A 24,055-nucleotide genomic window follows, 5' to 3' on the forward strand; every position below is an offset into this window, starting at 1 on the left:
CTACTTTTGATTTGACCTCTACATTTAACCTTTAAAAACGATTTACTTTGCCTTGTTTGGAATCATCCTTTTCAGCACAACCGTATGTTTTCATTTTGACATGTAATAACACAATTGATCTAAAATCAGACAAAAAACATAAAATCCAAGTAGAAAAAGTTATATTTTTAATGTAAGAACCATAAACATGTTTAATGAATCATATTTCATAACTTCAAATGCAAATATTAATTGTCAATTTTAAAATCATATGCACAAGTTTTGCAAACAACAAAGCTATTTACAGCCATTTACCTTTTTTATAACCATTTCAAACTATTTACATAACCATCAGCTGTTCTGCATTCAATAAGATGCCAAACAAATTATTTGTGCCACTCCAAAAAAATAATTTCTGTCCACTATAAAGGAGAACATCACAGCCTGATACCTGCAGGCCTGACAGCATCACTCCTCCTGTTTTTTTCAGCAATCGCCTCATTGTTCTGACACACAACACAAAACTATCCACAACACTACACACTAACTACACACTCCAAACACGCTAAACATCACAAATCTCTCACATCTCAAAACTCTCTCTCTCTTGCTGTCACTCCTAAAACTTCCCCCTCTTCCTAAACAACCAAATGTCATGTTGCCATATCATTTTTTGATTGGTTGACATGGTGCGTTTTTCCACCAACATGAACGGGCTGTTTTTTGTTTTGTTTTTTAATTTTTTGGTCATAAGCAGAGACTGCTTGCTAGCGCTGTCCTTAGACAGTAAATGTGATGAAAGTATTGAGGAAAAAACGCCGCGTATATATTGTTTATCATGACTCTGGTTTTACGTGGCCTATCAACACAATTTAAATACTGGTATATATCACCTTGTTGCTTTGTCATCTTAAAGCGGTCATGTGATTGGCTTACCACGACTACTTTATTCTTCCTCAGTCAAACAGCAGCACTCATGGGATTGTTTTGCCCCCTGAGCTCCAGGTGTTGTGCCAAAAAGTGATCGTCGGGCAGACAGCGATTGCCGCCCATGGGAGCGCGCGCAGCTGCTTAAAGCTGTAGTGTCCGGATTACTTACAGCTACTTCAGTGCAACTGATACAACGTGCGGTAAGCTGAACACAGCTTCAACCGTCTGTTTGTTGAAAAATAGTAACGCGACCGCACCGCATTTTCTTGTTAGTAACAGCGTTGTAATGATAGAAATAGCAATTAGTTACATTACTCATTACTGAAAAAAGTAACGCCTTCATTCCCATCACTGCTGGCCAGGCCACTAAAGGATTTTCACAGAGTGGTCCTAAAGCCACTCCTATATTGTCTTGGCTCTGTACTTAGAGTCATTGTCCTGTTGGAAGATAAACCTTTTCCCTAGTCTTTGGTCTAGAGCAAGCTGGTGCAGGTTATCAACAAGGATGTTTCTGTAGATTGCTGGAGATTTTTTTTTTTTCTGTACCCTTCTGTAGATCTGTGCTTGGATACAACCCTGTCTTTGAGGTCTACAAACAAGACCTGTCTACAGACATAACCTGTTATATTTTTGTTTTTTATTAAACTTTGTCTCTTTGTCACTATGGAGTATTGGGTGTAGAATTTTGAAGTGAAAATTAATTTAATCAATTTTGAAATAAGGGTGTAACACGACAAAATGTGGAACAAGTGAAGCACTGTGAATATTTTCAAGATGCACTGTACATGTTAAAGTTACTGAAGATCAGCTCATTCTGACGGAGTCATGTGGGAACATTGCGATTTGTCTGATATTACAGAGAGTGACCCTGTGGGTAATTTAAGTTATTATATGATTGTAATCTCAGAATGAGCATCCAGACTTTAATTTATTTTTATTTTATTATTTTATTTTGTTTTGTTTATTTTGTGTCCACTGAACAAGGATGCAGTTTCTCACCTGTGTTGTCTTCACATGACCAAGAACCTTGTACTGATGAAAAAATGGGTGATACTGAAAAACCCAAGAAAAAAATCCATCAATAAGAAAGAAAGCAGGGAAATGTAGCGGGGTTAGGGAACGTCATGGTGTCTAATAATCAACATGTCAGCAGCTAAAACTTAAAAAAAAAAACAACAAAAACAAAACATAACATTGTCTTGCATTTTTAATAGTACAATATCCTTATCTGGTAAATACCATGATAATAATACCTGACATATTAGCAAATTTAAATGAATGACTAGTCTATTTATATCTGTCTAATTTCCGATAGAAAGTGTTTCTGTACCTTTGCATTTGTTTTGAAGAAGCAGGCCCACCAACAACAACAACAGATCCACCAGTAAAACACAGATGACAGTCCACAGCAGAGTGAGTGTTTTAGGGAATTCATCATGTGATATTTTAGGGACTTCATGTGAAAGATCAGTCTTATTGTAAGGTGCTGGAAAGAACATGAAAATATTAAATTGGAAAAGAAAAAAAGACAAATGACACAAAATAGGGATATATTTAAAAAAAAATCTAAATCACCTTGATGTTGTTTTATAACAGTTAACCAGCTCTCTGGTGATTCTCCAGCTCCGTCAATACTGCACTTGTAGAGTCCTTCATCAGACTTGGAGACATTTTTGATGTTCATGTTGCTTTGATAAGAGGTACCGATAGAGACGCCATCTTTGTAGAAGTTAGTTATGTGTTTTGACTGAGTTTTCTTGTTTTTACAATTAAGGTTCACCTCATTTCCCTCCTTCACAGGGTGGGTCGGGGTTTCCAAGATTACAGAACCAGCTGTGAAGTTTGATGAAAATATATTTTATGAATTACTTCATAGCTATTATATTATTTTAAATTATTACATCTGACTGTGATAATAAAAAATCTGACTTCTTATTGTGAAAAATGTTGAAACAACCAAAATGGTCCAGCCCTGTATTATAAACTATGCTTACTATGACTGAGTCCAGTCATGCAAGGTAACACTTTAAAACTATACAATATATATATATATATATATATATATATATATACACACACATACATATATATTATATATATATACGTATGTGTGTGTGTGTGTGTGTGTGTGTGTATGTATAATTTACTTAACATACCAGTAATAGTGATGTTCAGGGCCTCACTTTTTATTCCATCTTCAGTTTCACACCAGTATTCTCCACTGTGACTTTCAAAACTGGGATAAATTATGCAGGGTGATGCTGATGTTTTGGAAGCGTTCTTTATTTTATGGGATTTCCACTTCACTCTCCATTCAGTGATGTTGTTATCTACCTCGCAATGTACAGAGACGGACTCATGTTCAAAGAACTGAAGTCTGTTTGGGACAATGCGAGGAAAAACTGCACCTGAGACAAATATGTGAAGAAAGAAGGCAATTAAATAAATTATCTCGTCTTAATAGAAGAAAAGAAAGTTTTTCAAAATTCATAACTATTACAAAACAAAAAATGTGCTAAATTTGCTATATTGTCAACCAGTGAAGTTTTATACTGGCAGGATCTGGATCTGTTGAAATCAATGCAAATCATTAACTGTTTCAGAGCCTCAAACACTTTTGAAGGAAGTTTGTTTTAAATTCACTTTACAACATGTTGTCATTTAAAATTATTCTCAGTATTACAGGATTGTTAGCAATCTAAACATTCCTGTTTATATTCGTAACAAAATACTGTATATATTTCTTCTAACTCACCAGCAAAGGTGCAGCCAGCTTGTATGAACACAAAGACCAAAACTGAAGAGACAAATGAAATTCTGTGCATCAAACGTATGTGACAACTGTATGCTTGATTGGTGGAATCAATACTTACAAAGTCGAATGCGAAGAGTTGTAATCTCCATGATGTCTTGCTGCTGACTGCGAGAGCATCAGACTGAAATATGACAGAAAAAAATGTAGGTTGGTACTTCCTGTTCCTGTTTTTTTTTCTGATGTTGATGATTCAAATTGTACCAAGAAGTATCTCTAAGACACATAACTGGGATGACAATAATAATGTTATAAATATGATTCGGAGTTAAATCTAGTCGATTTAAACTTATATAAAATGATTAAACTTGAGATAAAAATTGTCCAGAAATCCGCTCTACATTCCACTCTGCACTCTGCTGTCACTCAGCTAGTTTACACTTCTCAGTAGATATAAATATATTATTGCTCCTTTTTACTGACCAAATGAACTTTGAACCTAATAAAGTATGAAGAGGTCACCTGACTTGTTCATGTAACATTGTACATGTAACCTTAACCTTATACAGGTTTACATAAAAGAAAAAAACAAAAAAACAACTTTTGTTTAACATGAAAATTCAACAGTTTTATAGTTACAAAAATATGATTAAGCTCCAGGACTTTTCCAAATTCTTTTTCACGTGTTTAAAAAGAATTTGTCAGGTTTTGTCAAGTGTTTTTGTTCAAGTTTGTACAGATTTCTTTGTATTGTCCTCAAAATACTCAGATTGTTCTCATGCTTTTCTGTGCCATTCATTTTTATTATATTTTATTACACTTATTATAGCTTTAAACTGCCATACACTCACTGGCCATTTTATTAGGTGCACCTGTTCAACATCTCTTTAAAACAAATATCTAGACATCTAATCACATGGAAGCAACTTAGTGTATTTAGCCATGCAGATATGGTCAAGGTGACTTCACATATTAATAAGTTGATTAAAAGGACAACAGCAAACACTTATTACACCATCACTATCTGCAATTGCTCACTGGAGCTGAAGCCTCTAGATAGATATATAGATTTCAGTGTTATAGCATCCTTCATTCCAAAATGTGTGTAAACAATATGTGACCCCGTTTATGTTTCTCGTAATCAAATGTGCCCCTTCCTAAACATAGTGTCCTTCATAGACACACCAAAAATGATAGGCAGAGGTTTCACTGTTAGACTTAAAAAGGTTCTGCTTACTCTTAAATAGACAGTCATTACATGACTAACCAGACAAAAAATATCTGGTTACAAGTTTTGTTATGTTAAAAAAAGACACTCTTTGTATATAATATAAAAAAAAAGTTTAAATAAATAAATAAATAAATAATTTTTTATTTATATAGCACCTTTCTAGACAGAATCACAAAGTGCTGCACATAAGATTAAAAGTCATAAAAAGATTTAAAAAGAGAAAATAAAACAGGCAAATAATTAACCAAAAGCAATTTTAAAAGGTAAGTTTTGAGTTGTTTTTAAAAACAGCTACTGAGTCCACAGTTCTTAATGTTTGGGGGAGAGAGTTCCACAGTCTCGGGGCCACATTGGCAAAAGCTCTGTCACCCTTAATTCTCCTCTTAGTATTTTTTATAGCAAGTAAGCCCTGATCAGATGACCTCAAAGACCTGCTAGGGACATAAGGCTGTAGCAGATCAAAGATGTAGGCTGGTGCCAGTCCGTGCACAGCTCTGTAGGTCAAGACCAGGATCTTAAAATCAACTCTAAATTTAACAGGAAGCCAGTGTAACTGAGATAACAACGGTGTCACATGCGAGTACTTGGAGGATTTTGTCAAAAGCCTAGCTGCAGCATTTTGCACAACCTGCAGACGATCCAGAGAACCTTTGCTAAGACACATAAACAGCGAATTACAATAATCCAACCGTGACGAAATAAATGCATGTATAGCAATCTCCAGTTCAGAACGAGATAAAATCGGGCTTAGTCTAGCCACATTTCTTAAATGATAAAAACAAGACCGAACCAGAGAATTGACATGCCCATCCAATGTGAGACTCGAGTCAAAGGTGACACCTAGATTCCTGATTTATCTTCCCTACCAATAATAAGAACAACGTCCCACAATATTTAAACAGACATCTACTGGACTGGAAGGAAGATCCCCTAAAATACATAAAATCAGAGTAGAAAAAGTTATATTTTTTACTGTAACAACCTCAAATAATGCCTTTTGGGTTGTGTTATGCCCCAAGTACATTCCAGAGGATAATGGAGTGTTTGGAGAACAACACTGTCAGTCATCACTGCCAAACGTATCATTCGCTCAGAGCTTCCTGACTTGCAGTCTATTTACACCAAGTGGTGCAGTACCAAAGCCAGGAAAATCATGAAAGACCGCTCTGATAGGTTTGTAGCTTAAACCTATTCACTGGAACGTTCAAGACAATTCAACTACACAACAAAAGCATTGAACACCAAGTAGGCAAAGTTCTTTGTTTTACTCATATATGAGGGAGAGAACCGGACAAGCGCCGTTCCTTCGCTTGACCCCAGTCGCTCTCGTCCGCTCCCCCGTAACACTGCTCTTTATTGTGGTTACATGAATATACATAGGTTCATTAACATATGACGTCTACATACACACAAAGAGTACCTTGCCTGTGCGTTGTGTGTGTAAGTGTGTGTGTGTGTGTGTGTGTGTGTGTGTGTGTGGGGGGGGGTCAGAGTGTGACCCCATAAATGACTTCCCTAAACCTGCTGGTCTGGAAGTCCAGCAGTTCATCTAAACAAAAGGCACTTAGACTAAAACAGACATAGATACGTTTATTCTACCACAAAACAATAAGAGAAGGTACCACCTCTCCCATGCTCCCAGGATGTGGGTGTGAATGCCAGAACACTCTGGAATGCACACAAAGTCTTTGCAGACTATTAAGGATCAAACCTCTACCAACATGACATTGATTATAAAACTCTAAGCATATATGAGTAGATATTTCTAAGCATAAATGACAATCAACAATACAAATCTAACATGCTCCCACCTTGGAAATGGACTCTTCTCACTGTTGAAGTCAGTGAAGCACTTCCACTCTTTTAAGACCAACACAGAGAGAATGGAGATGAGCTTCTTCTCCCAGGCAATTAAGGCCCTGAACCAGGTGTAGGACTGGATTCTACATATCTCTAATCACCAGTGTTGGGCAAGTTACTTTGAAAAAGTAATTCAATTATAGTTACTAGTTACATATTTCAAAAAAGTAACTGAGTTACAGTATTCTAAAAGTAATTAATTACTTGAAAAGTAACTATTGAGTTACTTTAAAAAAAAAAACGTTTAACCCTCTGGGGTCCAGGGTATAATTGACCATTTTTTACTACTTTTGATTTTTCCTCCACATTTTACCTTCAAAAACTATTTACTTTGCCTTGTTTGGTATCATCCTTTTCAGCACAACCTCACGTGTCTGAATTTACAGTCATGTTTTCATTTTGACATACTGTATTAACACAATTGATCTAAAATCAGACAAAAACCATAAAATCAGAGTAGAAAAAGTTATATTTTTACTGTAACAACCATAAACATCTTTAATGAATCATATTTCATAACTTCAAATGCAAATATTAATTGTCAATTTTAAAATCATGTGCACAAGTTTTGCAAACAACAAAGTTATTTGCAGCCATTTACCTTTTACCCTTTTTTTTTAATAACCATTTCAAACTATTTACAGAACAATCAGCTGTTCCGCATTCAATAAGATGCCAAACAAATTATTTGTGCCACTCCAAAAATTTCTGTCCACTATAAAGGAGAACATCACAGCCCGATACCTGGAGACAGCAGTCACCTCATTGTTCTGACACACAACACAAAACTATCCACAACACTACACACTAACTACACAAGACAACACATTAACTACACACTCCAAACACGCTAAACGTCACAAATCTCTCACATCTCAAAACTCACTCTCTCTCTTTTTCTGCTGTCTTTCTTTCTCTCTCTCTCTCTCTGTCTCGCGGTCACTCCTAAAACTTCCCCCTCTTCCTAAACATCCAAATGTCATGTTGCCATATCATTTTTTGATTGGTTGACATGGAACATTTTTCCACCAAGACGAAAGGGCAGGGGGTTTTTTGTTTTCTTTTTGGGGGGGGTCATAAGCAGAGAGTGCTTGCTGCGCTGTCCTTAGACAGTAAACGTGATGAAACTATTCAGGAAAAAACATGCATATATATTGTTTATCGTGACTCTGGTTTTACGTGGGCTATCAACACAATTTATAAACTGGTATATGTCACCTTGTTGCTTTGTCATCTTAAAGCGGTCATGTGATTGACTTACCACGACCACTTTATTCTTCCTCAGTCAAACAGCAGCACTCATGTGATTGTTTTGCCCCCTGAGCTCCAGGTGTTGTGCCAAAAAGTGATCGTCGGGCAGACAGTGATTGCCGCCCATGGGAGCGCGCGCAGCTGCTTAAAGCTGTAGTGTCCGGATTACTTACAGCTACTTCAGTGCAACTGATATAATAGTTACGCGACCGCACTGCATTTTCTTGTTAGTAACAGTAACGGCATTGTAACGATAGAAATAGTAATTAGTTATGTGACAGGTGAGACCTGAGTCTGGGAACCGCCCCTGGTGGGCGGAGCTGGTCTTTGCTCCTTTGATAAGCGCAGGTGTGGGCAATTGGGCATTTTCTCTGCAAACCTGAAGCTGCAAGTGCTCAGTCCAAGTTGGGCAAGTTGCTGTTTGTAACTTCTTTCTATGAAAGTCTGATATGGGTTCTCTCCTAAACTTCTTTTAGAACGGTAGGTTACACAAAAATGTACCACTTGAGCTCTGGCTGTTGGCAGAGGTTTATAGTTATGTGCACCCTTGTAGGTGGGAAACATTGCTCCCGTGAGAACGGTACAGTGGACTTCATCGCCACTGACCCACAGTTATTAGGGTGTGACACGAACTTGTGGACAGGTAACAAAACAATTAAGTTGAGGAATATTCCTGTGTTTTATTGTCCAGCATAAGTGATCTCCTGCCTTTTATTTACAGAGTACCGAGCTGCTGCTTTGCCAGGTGGATTTCTGGTTGCGGGCAAAGGACCCGACACATCAGTGTTTTAATTTGTTTTAAACTGGTGTAAGTCGACGGCCCGACTGCTGCGGCTGTCGATTGTTTTGTTTTTTGTTTTATTTTTTCTGTATCAGTAGGCACTACAAATGTTGTTTCTTTTAGTATTTTAACCCTTTTTTTTAATATATATACATAGTCGCGAACGGTGAAGGCGCTGCAGGGAAAACAAATCCTTTTTTTTCCTCACCGCTTCTGCATGCACAGCGGTGGGCCTGAGTGAAGACGGCACTGAAGCTTTTGTTTGTTTCTAGTTTTTTGCCCATCTGGGGTTGTGTGTCAGTTGCCGTCCCTTTTTAACCTGTGTTATGTTGATTTGTTCTTAATGGTTCCCCGCAGCGCTTGTCCTGTCTCCCGGGCAATCATACAGTTTTATCGCTTTTAAATAAGGTAAAGTTTTTAATTGTTTTTAAGTGCCGCTGTTACATTGTTACTTTTATTTTGTATTAAAAATTAAATTCTTTTTAACTGACTGTGCGCCTACGGCTCCGTCCTATTTTAAATAGGTACCTACCACGGGTCACAGTTAGATTACTCGTTACTGAAAAAAGTAATGCTGTTACTTGTAACGCCGTTATTCCCATCACTGATTATAAGGCACTTGCAAAGCTCATGAATTAGCCCTGAAAGCAAATATAATTTCAAATGACTAGAACACTTGTTCATTTTTCAGTGTATAATCCGACTGCGCATGACAATACTTTTTCTCTGTACACTAATGTTGATAATGCTGCTTTTTAGTCCTCCTTCTTTTTCACACCAGTATCTCCCGCTGTCTGATGAAAATGCAGGGTTAATGATGCTTGACCCAGCTGATGTTACCCAGTTAGAAATGTTTGTTGGAACTGCTTCTTGGACATCCCTCATCACTTTCCACACAGATGAACCATCAGACTCACAGTTTAAAGTGATGGATTCATATTCAAAAAACTGCAGTCTGTTTGGAGAAATAAGAGGAAAAGCTACACCTGAGGGATATGGAGGAGGAAACACATTAGCCTTTTGTCATGATTTCCTGTTTTAAACTTTTTCTCAATTGCATTTTACTACAGTCCAAATGGTAAATGGCCTGTATTTGTATAGCGCTTTACTAGTCCCTAAGGACCCCAAAGAGACTTTACACATTCAGTCATCCACCCATTCACACACACATTCACACACTGGTGATGGCAAGCTACATTGTAGCCACAGCTGCCCTGGGGCGCACTGACCAAATGAACTCTGCTGAGTGTGTGCAACCAGTAGAATCAACACATTCATCACTGGAGAGCAGAGATGGGCAGTAACGCGTTACTTGTAACGCATTACTGTAATCTGATTACTTTTTTCAAGTAACGCGTAATGTAAGGGATTACTGTTGCAAAAACAGTAATTAGATTACCGTTACTTTCCCGTAGGAACGCTGCGTTACTGCGTTACTAAAACCGTGATTTTTTGCGAGAATGTCTCATGACAGTGACCGACGTTCGTGACAACAGCTGTCTGCAGATCAACAATGGACAATATATCGAGTGCGGGAGAGAGTATGAGCGTGCAGCGTTTAAAGCGTGGAAGTACTGACCTTACTTTGAGTTTGATTCCATAAAAAGTGACAAAAACATTAGTGTCCACTGTTCACTGCGTGGGAAGAAAACTTCTTTTTAAACCCCTAAACTTCCGGGCAAGCACCGAGTGCACTACGACGTAATGTGAAATTCACAGAGAAACTCGCGGATTCTTCAACTGACCGCTGCGGCACACCTGCACCAGGGTAAACCTCCGCCTACCCCAGTCCTGCTTTACAGGTGAAAATAGAGCAACAGGACCACTAGTCTTTGATTTTATATATTTTCTGCTGTGTTTTACTTTCATCTATTTGAAAGAGTGAGTGTAAACACAAAAAAATATTTTATTTTATGTGCTGGAATGTGCAGAAAATAGGTTTAGATGTTAAACAAATTTCTTCCAGTCAGAGAATGTTGCATATAATTAAATTTTTGCTTGATGCATAAAGTTAAAAGATTAAAACTAATAAAACAAGTTTTAAAAAGAGACGTTTCCATTTGATTACATTTTGTATGATGGATTATGCAGAAAAAGTAGAATTGGGCTGAAAGATCTATCGCTTTATCACCTATTCAGGTTGTAAATTGTGTTTTTAAAAAGTAACTAAGTAACTAAGTAACTAAGTAATTAATTTCTTTTGAAAATAAGTAATCAGTAAAGTAACGGGATTACTTTTTTGGGGGGAAGTAATCAGTAATTAGTTACTGATTACTTTTTTCAAGTAACTTGACCAACACTGCTGGAGAGACAACACAAGTCAACAGATAAACAATTAAGACTTATTTTATACAGCACAAACCCTGCTTATTGATAAAAAGTGATCTGTTAAATGCAACCTATTCTTTGCAGTTAGGAATGATGGGTGGTTAGATAGCACTGATTTTGTTTTGTAAATATAATTATGGCAAAGTACTCACCCAGTCTAACGCAGACGCCTGTAGGTTCCATGTCGTCTTACTGGTGACTCTGAAGATCCAAATGATAAACGTAACACTGTTGCTGAGAACTTCTCTTCCTGTTCCTCTTATTTCTGGGTTTGACACATTAGCATGTATGAAGCTGTTCTAGAAATATCCCTCAAAGTTGAGCTGCTCTAAAAGTAGAAATAAACTGAAGATGCAAAGCTGCAGAGTTTCGAAACAAAAAAAAAAAGGTTGAGTAAGGTTAAGTATATGGTTAATGATAAGAGTTACTTTGAAACTACTCACTGAGAATACTCTATATTGTCTGGAACAATATATGTGATGACCTTCAGTGAAATACCTTGACTGCTATTATTTTTTATACTATTAAGGATCAAGATATATTCAATAGGGATCTAGTATGGTCTACAGTGTTCTCCATAATACAGCAAATACGGGTGTGAAAAAGTGTTTGCTCCTTTCCTCATTTCCTAGTATTTTGCATATTTATCACACCAGCAGTTTCAGGTCATCAAATAAATGTTAATATTAGACAAACATAACGTGAATAAATACAAGATGAAGTTTTAAATAATGATTTCATTGATTAAGTGAGAAAAATTATATAAACCTAGTAAAATCATGAATTAACTGTGATTAACCACATTGTGTGGAAACCTCAGTTTAGAGTTCAGTTTCACTAAACACACTCAGGGCTGATTCCTGGCTGCCCTGTTGAATCAAGGAAACACTTAAATAGCACCTGTCTGTAAAAGTGAGGCAGACTAGATCACAGGCAAGAATTTAACCCTTTAAGATAGGGGTCCCCAATCCCAGTCCACGAGGGCCGGTGTCCCTGCAGGTTTTAGATGTGTCCTTGATCCATCACACCTGATTTAAATGGATAAATTACCTTCTCAACATGTCTTGAAGTTCTCCAGAGGCCTGGTAATGAACTAATCATGTGATTCACGTGTGTTGACCCAGGGTGAGATCTAAAACCTGCAGGGACACTGGCCCTCGTGGACTGGGATTGGGGACCCCTGCTTTAAGACCTACCATAGAACCAAGTCCGCCAGAGCTTATCTTTATATTTTTACATGCTGTAGTGCTATTTTTGGGAGCATTTCAAGTTGCTATACATCAATGCAACCGTTATAGCCCAAATTTTAATAATATGTATGCATTAAGTCCATAGTAACTACATAAATTGCAAAAAAAAAGTGCAAAAAACCACAAAAAAATTGAAAATCTTTTTTGTTTTTTTATATATATATATTTCTAGTTAGAGTAATTTAAGAGGCTTATCCCTCAAAACTGTAAATACAAAAAAGTTGCACAAATAGTTTCCAACCACAGGAAATTTATTTTGAATGTCACATAGTTTTATTTTTATGATTCACCAATTTTATATACTGCAGGAAAAACGAAAATAAATATTATAATCCAAATTTGCAAAAAAACAGCATGTGCATCAAAATAAACTATTTCCAGCAGTGCAATTTGAGTTCTAAGCATCCCAGAAACTATTCAGAAAAGCTTAAAGTCAAACATGACTTTTAAAAACACCAATATAGGCTTATAAGGCCCCGAAGGTAAGAAAACTCCATTTTCTCTGAAGTGACGTCACTTCCGGTTTGGGGCAAGTAATGGCGGACATGCGATAGTTCGCGCTGATTTCTATTCCAACGTAGGAAGTGTTATGAACAGCTGATCGGATCGGCAAAACGTGTTTCTGGAATATTATGTTTTTGTTGTTGCAAGTGCTTTTTATGCAATTTTTGCAAAGCTATATGTGGAAGGAAACCGTGACCTTGGCATAAGATGTACGTACAACTCCTCTGGTTTCATATGCAAAAAAAAAAATTATTGCGCTAGCTTACATGGTTGCAGTTCTACAGGGATTTAAAAATAGTTACGCAAAACAGAGCAGGCTGGTTTTACAGGGTTAAAAAGTAACAGATTATGCCATGATTTAAAGAAATACCTGAGAAAAAAAGTCACTGATATCTATTAGTTTGGAAAGGTTTACAAAGCCATTCCAGTGAACCACAGTGAGAGCCACTGTACGCAAATGGAGAAAACTTGGAACAGTGGTGAAAATTACTCAGAACACATCAACGAATCATCCAGGAGGTCACAAAAGAACCCAGAACAACATTAAGGAATCGCAGGCTTAACATGTGTCAGTTAAGGTCAGAGGTCATGAGGTCATTCAACAATAAGAAAGAGACTGGGCATCCATGCAAGAGTTCAAAGAGAAAACCACTGCTGAGCAAAACAAACATAAAGGCTCGTCTCACATTTCCAAGAAAATATCTTGATGATCTCCAAGACCTTTGAGAAAACTGACAACAGACAACAGAAAATTGGAACTTTTTGGAAGGTGTGTGGCCCATTACATTACATTAAATTATTCAAAACAAGTAAAGTAAAAGAGTTACACAGAACACTTTTTGTAAACATAATGCAATACAGCCCCACACACTAACACAAATCCTTAGAACAATGTACAGTTGCTTACAAAATGAAATTAGGTAGCAAGACCACAAAGGTGTGAAAGTAAAGAAAACAATATACAAGAAAGACGATGAAAAGCATTATAAGAACACTATGTACACTATATACACGATGTTTGGTTACAGGAAGCATTGTGGGGATGTTCACAAGGCATCGTAATAAAATATAATAAATAATAAATATAATAATATAATAGGGTGAAAGGGCTACGGTTGTTAAGGGATGGAAATTGCACATCTGCTGAAATATTGCACAGAATATTGCAAAGAAGCAAAAGGAAACACACACACAAAAAGCAACATAACACATAGCAAGTAGCAGCAACACAACGACTGTTCTTTTTTTTGTTTTCTCTTCTGTTTGTTTCTTCTCTCGACAGGTGATCCAGGTGGTTTTTTTTGTTTGTTTTTTTCTTCCCCCCTTTCTCACTAACTCTTCTCCCCTCTGTTTTTCTTTCTCTCCCTCTCTTTCTTTCATTCTTTCTTTCTCCCTGTCCTATCCCCCAGTCATGTCTGTTCCGTCTGTAACAACTGCAAATAAAATAAAATAAATACATAATTATAATAAAGGTCAATCAAATGGACCAATACGGCAAGGCCATGATGATCCACTTGGTAAAGTAAATCCGCTAGGCATCTTTCTTGGCCTTCAGACAACAATTCTGATGGCTAAAGATCCAAACAGAACAGGCAGAAAAAAAACCCTCCTAATTTGCATTTATGGTTCTGACAGCAGGTAGAAGCTGTTCTATGGTCTGTCGGTTTTGCACCTGATTTTCCAGAGGGCAGGATGTTGAATAGATGATGGTTAGGATGGAGGTGGTCTTTTATAATTGCCATCTTCTCTGCAGTTCTGATGACCCTCTGGAGTCTCTTCTTATCAGCTGTTATCCACCAGGGTACCACACGGGGATGGCATGCACCAGCACACTCTCGAGTGTGGCAGGATAGAAGGAGAGTAGTAGGTCAGTCTGCAGCCTGTTCCATCTCAGAACCCTCAGGAAATGGAGGCGCTGCCGTGCTTTCTTCACCAGGGCTGATGTGTTAGTAGCCAAGGATAGATCCCTGGAAATGTGGGTACTGAGGAAATCCCTATCCTGATGAGGACAAACGTGGTCTTTCTCTTAGTATTTATGTGTGAACACAAATCCAACAGCACAAAGAAAAGATGAAAATCAGCACAAAGAGACTTTAAAGCAATGGTAGAAGCATGAACAGGTAGAAACAGAGGCTGCAGCCTGACTGCTCATCAGTTTGTTACCTGTTGAAGTTCAGCAGCGGCTTCACTACAAATGACGGCTCAGTTTATCACAGTGCTGAGCTTGGGTCAACATTTACTCAGCTAAAACATCACTCTGGGTTCTTGGTTAGCTTAGCATTAGTATGCTGTCTGTGAAGATGCTTGCGAGGAGCCAAAGTTGTGTTAACAGTATAATGCACTTGTTTCTGTCCTGGAGCAATCTCCTTTTACCATTGCACTCTATTTTACTCCTCCAACATAGGAACTGAAATCAGCTGATTGTAGTAAGAGTGTAAGAACTGATAAGCTGGATCAATAGGCAGGCAGACTGATTCCAAGGAATTGGACTACTGTTAACAGTTCTTGATTCCCATCCCTCATACCATCAGTAAATAAGGTGGTGGTTGTGTAATGGTCTGAAGCTGTTTTGCTGCCTCAGGATGTGGAAGACTTGCTGTGGTAAATGGAACCAGGAATCTGTTGTCTACGAAAACATCTGTTCAGGCAGCCATCTGTTTGTGACCTCAAGCTGAAGCACACTTTGGTTCTGCAGCAGGACAATGATCCAAAACACACCAGGCATAGCCGAAAAGCGTAAGAAAAAAAATGAAGAGTTTGTAGTGGCCTAGTCAAAGTCCTGACCTGAATCCAATTGAGATGCCATTACATGACCTTAAAAAGGCAGTCTGTGATGGATCAAGTTGAAAAAGCAGGAGTCGTCACAGGAGCTATTAGAAAAATAGGATTTTCATTTATTTAACCCAAAAAATTATATTTACAAAAGTAATAATGTTGAGCTCATAAAAGTGGTCAAAGAGACTAAACTAAACTAAACTCAGGCAAAGACTGCAAACTTAACAAACCAAATGACTGTCCAAACTAGTGATGGCCCTCTTGAAGCTGACGCACAGGTGTTCAGAAGCACTGTGTCGAGGCTTGATTTGTTTGGCCATAGTCACGTGATCAGTGATGTCCAAAGCTTCATTTAGAACATAAGTGATTCAGTGGTTTATAAGGAAGTGAATCATTCGTGGGATTTGTGGAATGTTTTGATGATGAGAGACAGCAAACCACTGATCATTCTAAGGAGAGATATGGAGCCAGCGAGGAAGAGGGGAGGTTCTGTCGTGTGGGAGTATTTTGAGTTGATTTTGGTCAATTTTGGTTGGGTTTGCCAGCTTTGTGTTTTTGTTGTTTGTTGTTTGTTTAGTGCGTGTTTATTTTATCTGAAAACGTGAAAAACTTAAAATTTATAATATAAATATCAATAAATAACTTTAGAAACACATCCATTTGAGTCTTTACATTTAATGTAATTAAAAAATATATTTTATTTTTAAAATAATCTTAAAATTGTTTGTTATTCTACAAAATGTGCAGCAATTTAATTTGTTTATTCTTTTTAGCTGATAGTCTGTGGGACCCAGGAAGACCGTATAACTGCATCTTGTAAGAATAGATTATTGTAGTATTAGGGATTTTGTTGTATTAACGATAGTAAAGCATTATATCCGTTATTCATTTAGGTAGGTCATAGGTGAAGCTGCTAAACATTCACACATAGAGCACATAGAACTGGGAGAATAGGTCAGAGGTTTATGTGAGAAGCAGAGACGACAGAGCTGTCGTTAGTGGGATAAGGAGGGGTAAGCCAAAGCAAGGAGAACACAGTGTGCGAAGGAGCACGCAGCAAGGACACGAGATAGGGAGGGACCAGCAGGAACTAGTTTTTAGAGACAAAGGTTGTTGATTTCTGTGTGTCAATGTGTGCTGCTGGAACTGCCCCAGTGGATTTTGATGTTGGATGCTGAGCTGTGAAAATCCCCAAGTACATGTAATAAAATTAATTGATTGTTTATTCTGAGAAAAACGGGAATGGGATATTGCACTGTTTTATGATGCATTATACTGCTGAGTTATAAGAAATGCTGTTTGCAGAGAATCATGGCTTCATTTGTCTGATTAGAAAGAACAAAACATGCAGCACAGGAAGCCAAGGTTGTAATTTAGGGTCACTGAGAGAGAGAGAAAGAATGTGGATGTTTAGGTTTTATGACTTTGAATGGGGGTCGAGGCTATAAGAGTTTGAGTAATGGTCCGACATTTTGAGATTTTGCCAGACACCCTCCCGTGCAAACCTCCAGTCCAGACGTTTGTAATGCTCAAAGTATTGTATGGAATAAAGAGATTGTTGATTGTTTTGTTCTTCCTTCAGCCCAAAGATCAAAGAATTGGGATATTTAACAATCTCCACAGTTTCTTTGCATTGCAGCCTCTTCTGTTCCATGTGAGGGCATTTTCTTTAAAGCAGGAGAAATTATCTCCACGAAAAGAAACAGACTCGGCCATCGCACAGTGGAACAAATTCTCTTTTTAACTAAAAATGAAAGAGGATTACCTTAAATGCATCATGTTTTTAATTTGCAAGTACATAAGCATTATCCCTTTTCACAATCAATTCTACCCCCACGTCAAAAATATGTATAAGAAAATTGGCCTAATATAATATTATTAATAAACATACATGTCCAGCTGTCCAGTGATTAATTACATAAGTACATGAAGTCAGGACCTCACAGCAGAAGCATACTCCATAATCTGTTGTACATTATTATATGTATATCATACGTATTTTTCACTTATTGTATTTAGCAACATCAATAAGGCACAAGCAAGCTGCTCTTCCTCCTCCGGCCGGAGCAGGCCGCTGCACCCCTCGTCTACCACCTCCGGTTGCTGAAGTGCCTCACGCGGCTCCTCTACTGCTTCACCACAGTCGGGACACCCCTGTGGGGGTGACGCCCAGGCCCAGAGAAGCGCCGCCAGATCCCCAATCCTTTTCAGGTGGCGCTCGGTCTGGTCCCGGCACGACGGGACCACAGATCCATGTTTTGAGCCATCTTTATTTAACATTTGCATCACACCACCACAACCCCACACCAACCCCTGAGTCCCCGTGTTTTAACACGGTGGGCGTGATTGCGGATGCCGTGCAGGCCACGCCCCACCATACACTCATTGAACACCTAGATTGCTCACCTGTTCTTGGGGGCGACCTACACTCTGGACTAAAGGAGGAAATGGACTGGCTCAAACAGCAGGAACTCAGCGCAACTGGCAATCCACAAATTTGGTTAAGCAGTAAATGAGCTATGGTGTTCTGTTGTACTGGCTGACATACCCGAGCACTGACTGTACTTAGTCGACTGATGCCTCTAAACATATTATGTATTATTGATACCTTGTGCTGCACAGTGACATTTGATATTTCTTATTTAGTGTTACCTATGCATATGTTGTTTGCATAGGTAATACTAAATACCTATGCAAGCATTTTATTTTATTTTTTTGGTCTTCAAACAGCAATTCTTCTATGTATATTTAAAACAATCATGAGAAACATCTAACTACATTTTGTTACTTTACACAAGAAGATAACTAAAGTTAACTAAATGGGATGCAGGTTTGAAGATACCTTGTATTAAAAAATGATGTCTGTACACTAACATTGTTTAATTTTCCTATGGTAAGCTGGAGTGTTTGATATGATATGAATATTACATTAAAACATAGAAGCAAACAACGTTCTGCTCTGTTTATTTGCATGTCTGTATAAATGTATTTCTTTGGTCATTTTCACATCAGAGAGAGGGAGAAAAGCTGCATAAAACAAGATGAAATATAATAGCTATTCAAAAGCAGTAATGTATTTCAGCTGCAAATGTAAGCCCTCATAATAATTCAAGAGCCAGTGATGTGTTCAGTTCACTCTCCTTTCCTTTTAAAAGCCTGTGAGTCAATTAGTTATTCTGGACTTACTGGATGTTTTCTGTATAATTACAATAAGTAATCTTGGGCTGTGCAGCTCTGAACTGTAAGAAGCACATAAGAAATGTGATTGTTTATGTGGCTGTGACACATTACACTGTGACACAGCATTCAATGCTATGCAAAAAGCCAGGATAGGAAGCCAAGTAGGTTTTCAATCCATTGCCAGGCAGCCAGCAATAGGATGACAGTAAATACTACCATTCAGATCACTGTGTCAGTGAGAGACACAGTGAGTGAGCCTGATTATGGTAAATTAGACAACGTCAACACAGCAGTCCTTCTTTTAATTCTTTATTACATTGAGACGGTCTCTCCACTCTATTACATATTCCACATATACATGGAATGACCCGTATCCCGTCATACTATAAGCTAAAGAGATTAGCCCTGTATTGATAAAAGCAGAGGAATATAGTCGCGTACCTTCAGGAAAAAGAGGAAAATGTGGGCGCTGTCCTGCTGCATTAACTGTATGAATGTAGCATTGTTTTCAATATACAAATTATTTTTTGTTCTTAATATAAATTTCTAAGCACGGCGAACAATTGCAATTAATGCAGAGTTATTATAGTTTGGGAAATAGAATCTTTTTTTTTACTTATGTTATATCAGAAGAGCATAAAATTGCTGTTTATAAGCATGTGAAGAGGCTGTGGTATTCATATGCATAGATAGCAGCTGAAAGGCAGGGATCAGCATAAATTCATCAGTAATAAAATCATCATAAATGAGCAATAATTGTGTAGTCCATCTGCACTTCCTTCATCTATAACAGGCAGCTGCACAAAGCACTTTCGTAACTGTCCAATATGACTGAAACACCTGCTAAAAACCCCATTGTTCCCTCATCCCTCTAAACACACTCCCACCCTCCTGTGATAGCTCATTCTTGTGAACCCAGCAGAACAGCCCAGATGTTGTTGCACTACACAAACAAAACTGCGTCCAGCTGTGATCCTTCTGGTGTTTTTTCTGCGGGTCGTGGGTTTACACCCTGAGTTGAACCTCGCTGTGGTCTGACGCTGTCAGCCCAGTGAGTGAGAGTTTCTCCTGGTATTTGAGATGTGCCGTCTCCCACAGAAGTGTGGCACACCTTCCTCTTCACCCATTACACCACAGATTTCAGCCACTGCACACAGACCTGCCATCTTCAGAAGTTTTCTGATGACACTGCGGTGGTTGGATGCATCGGTGAGGGTAATGAGACAGAGTACTGGGCTGTGGTGGACTCCTGTTTCATGTGGAGCAGCAGAATAATCTACACCTCAATGTGACAAAGAAAGAAGAATTGACTGCTACCAGGAAAGCTGTGACCCCACTCTAGAGTGTTTAACTGAAACAATCTTGGATGGAGGAGTAAACATGATCATGTCAACAATGCTGATAGGGTAAGAGCAAACAATTTAAAAATACTGGTCACAAGTGGACACCAGTCATTTCTTAATATTGTCAAAGCAAATAATGGTATAGTAATAATAAATAGTTTGAATCCCACTTTTAGTTACTTTACAAAACAAACATTGAATTCCTGTAATTTAGAGGATTTGGAAATCCTGTAAATGTATTTAGACTATTTATACTTTTATAAAGTTAAATTTGTCACACAAGAACCACACAACCTTTAGCCTATTTCTGTAAAATATGTGGATTATTGTATTAACATGTGTTTTCCCTTATTCACAGCTTCTTCTGTGACTAATAACTCCTGGCCTCTTATTCCTGCTTTCTTTCTGGTCAGACTCTAATGCCATCTAGCGGTTATATCTGCATACTGCATTGCCACTGATCTTGTGGTTTCCATTTACTGCTGCAGGAAGATAGATTTGTAATTCTTGTTTTAAGCATAACTATAAATACATAAATTCCCTGCTGCCCGATTTTCCTTATATATACTAGTTTTGACAGTTAATGAGTTACCTATCGCTGTTTGCAGACAATTCATGTGTAGAAAATGTGCACAAATTTACATAATAACACAATTATTTTAACAGCATTTCACTGGCCTGATAACTTTCAGAGCTGGGAACCATCAAAAAATTGTACGTACCATATATGTTTGAAATCAATGTATATAAACTCATATAAACTACTATTAAGATGAATGAAGGTGAATTATACAATATGTGTTATATGCAGGTCAACTGACTACTCAAATCTAGTGAAAGAAAATACACCTACAGTACAGCTTTCATGCTAAGCAGTTTTTAGCTCAGTTAAAGTTCCTTTAGTTACAAACTATGTTGCAGTTTCCTAATTCCACTGCAGTAAGACCACCAGCTGTCAGCATGGAGATGGTGCAACACACTGAACATGAGTGGGCAAGTCCAGGTGACTTGAGTGAACTTGTTAAATGCAGGTATCTCAAAATACCTGCATATTGTAAATGTATGAACAAATGAGAGTATTTTCAAAGGAAAACAGGGGAAAGAACAAACATACAGCAGATACAGTGCTGTGAAAAGGGATCAGCCCCTTCCTGATTTATTAGGTTTTGCAAATTTTTCAGATCATCAATCAAATTGTAGTAATAGACAAACACAACATGATTATGTAGAATATTTTTTTAAGTTATGATTTAATTTATTAATGAAAAAAAAACCCAACATAAAAACTAACCAAACCTACTTGTGTAACAAATTAAACCAAAGCGCTTTGCCACCTTTGTTCTCTCTTTTTTGCTGAATTATTTGAACGTAGCCACATTGGAGGGTTTTCGAGCATGAACAGCATGTTTAAGGTCCAATCAAAGCATCTTAATCTGATGTAAATTAAGACTAAGCCACTCTAAAAATATTCATCTTGTGTTTTTTTCTGAGCCGTTCAACGATGGACTTGCTGGTGTGTTTCAGATCATTGACCTTCTGCTTAACCTACATGTGCCTCAGCTTTACAATGTCAACTAATAGCCAGATATTCTATGCTTTTTGACGTCTTTTGGCCTACTTCAATTTCTCAGACAGTTTCTATTTAAATGATTTCTTGAGTAATCAGACCTGCCAATGACAAGCCTGGGTGTGGGCTGAGATACTGAAAACAACTTTCAAAGAAATGTGGTTGATGTGTTAACAAGGGTGGAATTCTTCATGTAGCGTCAGGTAGGTTTGGAAAGATTCTTTTTCCCTTAATGAATTAAATCATCATTTAGATTGTATTTTATATTTAATCTAGTTATCTTTGTGTAATATTAAAGGACTACTGTCAACAACAACAAAACAACATAGATATATTCAATAAACACAAACAAGAAAATACTCTATAGCAACTAGTGCAGGAGAATATGGGATATCTCTGATGTGAAAAGAGAGGGGTGGGTATTTTTTTCTATTATTTTATCATTTACTTATTTTATGTAAGATGACCTTGAGTGTTTTGAAAGGTGCTTAACATACAATGTATTGTTATTGTTATTATTATTGTTATTATTTTTATTTATATATAAACACTTCGTATTCTGTGAAATGAAAGGTGAGCCCAGGCAATCAACTGACAATAACTGTAGTGTGTACAGCATCCAAAGGAGGAGGGAAGCGGTTATTGTTGATGAATTTTTCCATTTAAAATAGAGACATGCAGCATATGTCACAAGCTATGTTGAGGGATTCAGTACAACAACAGGTTACAAAACCTCCACAACATTTCCAGCAGCCGTTGCAACATTCTGTACAGAATGTGTCCTGACTTGTAGTTGTACCTACACACACACACACACACACACACACACACACACACACACACACACACACACACACAGTCAGATCAGTGCCCTTAAAACAAACATTTTTCATGATTTAATCATTCTGGTCAATCCATGAAAATGAAAAAGCAAATTCCAAAATACTAACCTTTATTTAAATTGACACATTCATCTGAAGAGAGTAAAGAAGTGAAAGTTAGCCAAAGAGTGAAAATTATTTTTTAAGATTGAACTGTAGCATTAAAATCTCACATACAGTGATTATGAAAGATGATGTTGCCAAGCCTCAAATTGAATATTTAACTTGAGAAAATTTCACACTTACCAGCCTGCTCCTGATCAGCCATTCCTATCAATGCAAAGACAATCACAGTGACAATGACAATGCCAGCTATGATGCCAGTGTCAAGGTAAATGCCCGTTTGAGGACCTGGAAGAATAAATGAAAGCACTTCTTATCATCTGGTATCATCCTTTCATTTCATTTGGTTTAGAAAGTATTTCCTTACTTGCATTCTCTGTTGATGCTGAAGCAATGTTTATTGGAGCTGCTAGAACAGAAAAATAAAATATCAATGACACTTTTATCAAATTTTGTCTGTTGATCTCACAGAATGACATCCAGTGTAAGTTTCACTTTAGATTTGATTCTTCTTTACACTGTACTAACCAAAATCATAATTTTAAGTCAAACAGAGAGAGAAACATGAGCAATATGACCATTTTAAAACAATAAAACAGAAAAAAAAATGACTTACTGAGAACAAGAACAAACAAGTAAATTCAACCAGCTGCTTTGAAATGTAATACCTGGAATGGTTAAACTCAGATCAAGTTAATTTTATTGTATAATAAAGACACGTAGCCTACCTGTTGAGGTATCATGACTGAGAAGGAAAATTAATAATCCTACTGCTGACATCATGGTGCTCAGTAAATTCATCATGCAAGCAGGGCCGTTTAAAAGTGCCTTCTGTTCAAAGGAACTGATTGAAACAGATAAGCCTCTAAAGGAACTGCAGTGTGGAAAAACCAGTTTGAGTTTGTTTTTTTTTTTTTTTTTTTTTTGGAGTTCTGTCCCATTTGGCAATTCTTGCCGTATTGGTCCATTTGATCGACCTTTGTTGTTATTGTTTATTTTATTTTCAGTTGTTACAGACAGCACAGACATGACTAGGGGATAGGAAAGGGAGATGAAGGAAAAGAAAAACAGAGGGGAAGAGGGACAGTGAGAAAGGGCACTTAAAAAGAGAAAGAGAGAAAAGCTTACAGCCATACCACCCTGAGCATGCCCGATCTCGTCTGATCTAGGAATCTAAGCAGGGTCTCTCTGTGGATCTGTCTCATGTTGCAGATAGAGTTTACTGGTGTGAACACTGGAATGGGCAAAAATGCATCAAAGTCACCATCACTGTTTCAGGTTTGAAAGGCTTTCATTCAGCATATCTTAATAGTAATCAAGAATGGCTGAGAATGAAGAAATAATTGTAATCAGTGAGCTAATCGGCACAACACTGCAGTT

The 24,055-nt window shown here is 37.5% G+C and overlaps 1 protein-coding gene and 1 long non-coding RNA gene across 3 annotated transcripts in view; both read left to right on the forward strand.

Annotated features, from left to right (window-relative positions):
• LOC116334101 (butyrophilin subfamily 3 member A2-like) overlaps positions 1-24,055 on the forward strand; it is a 132,327-nt gene that overhangs the window by 31,305 nt on the left and 76,967 nt on the right. The gene's annotated exons all lie outside the window — the stretch shown is intronic.
• On the forward strand, positions 8,390-9,260 carry LOC120433233. The gene is made up of 3 exons (XR_005608410.1): positions 8,390-8,483; positions 8,557-8,646; positions 8,725-9,260. It is a non-coding gene; the product is annotated as an uncharacterized LOC120433233 (long non-coding RNA).

The sequence above is a fragment of the Oreochromis aureus genome, linkage group 3 (genome assembly GCF_013358895.1).
Source record: "Oreochromis aureus strain Israel breed Guangdong linkage group 3, ZZ_aureus, whole genome shotgun sequence".
Lineage (NCBI taxonomy): Eukaryota > Metazoa > Chordata > Actinopteri > Cichliformes > Cichlidae > Oreochromis > Oreochromis aureus.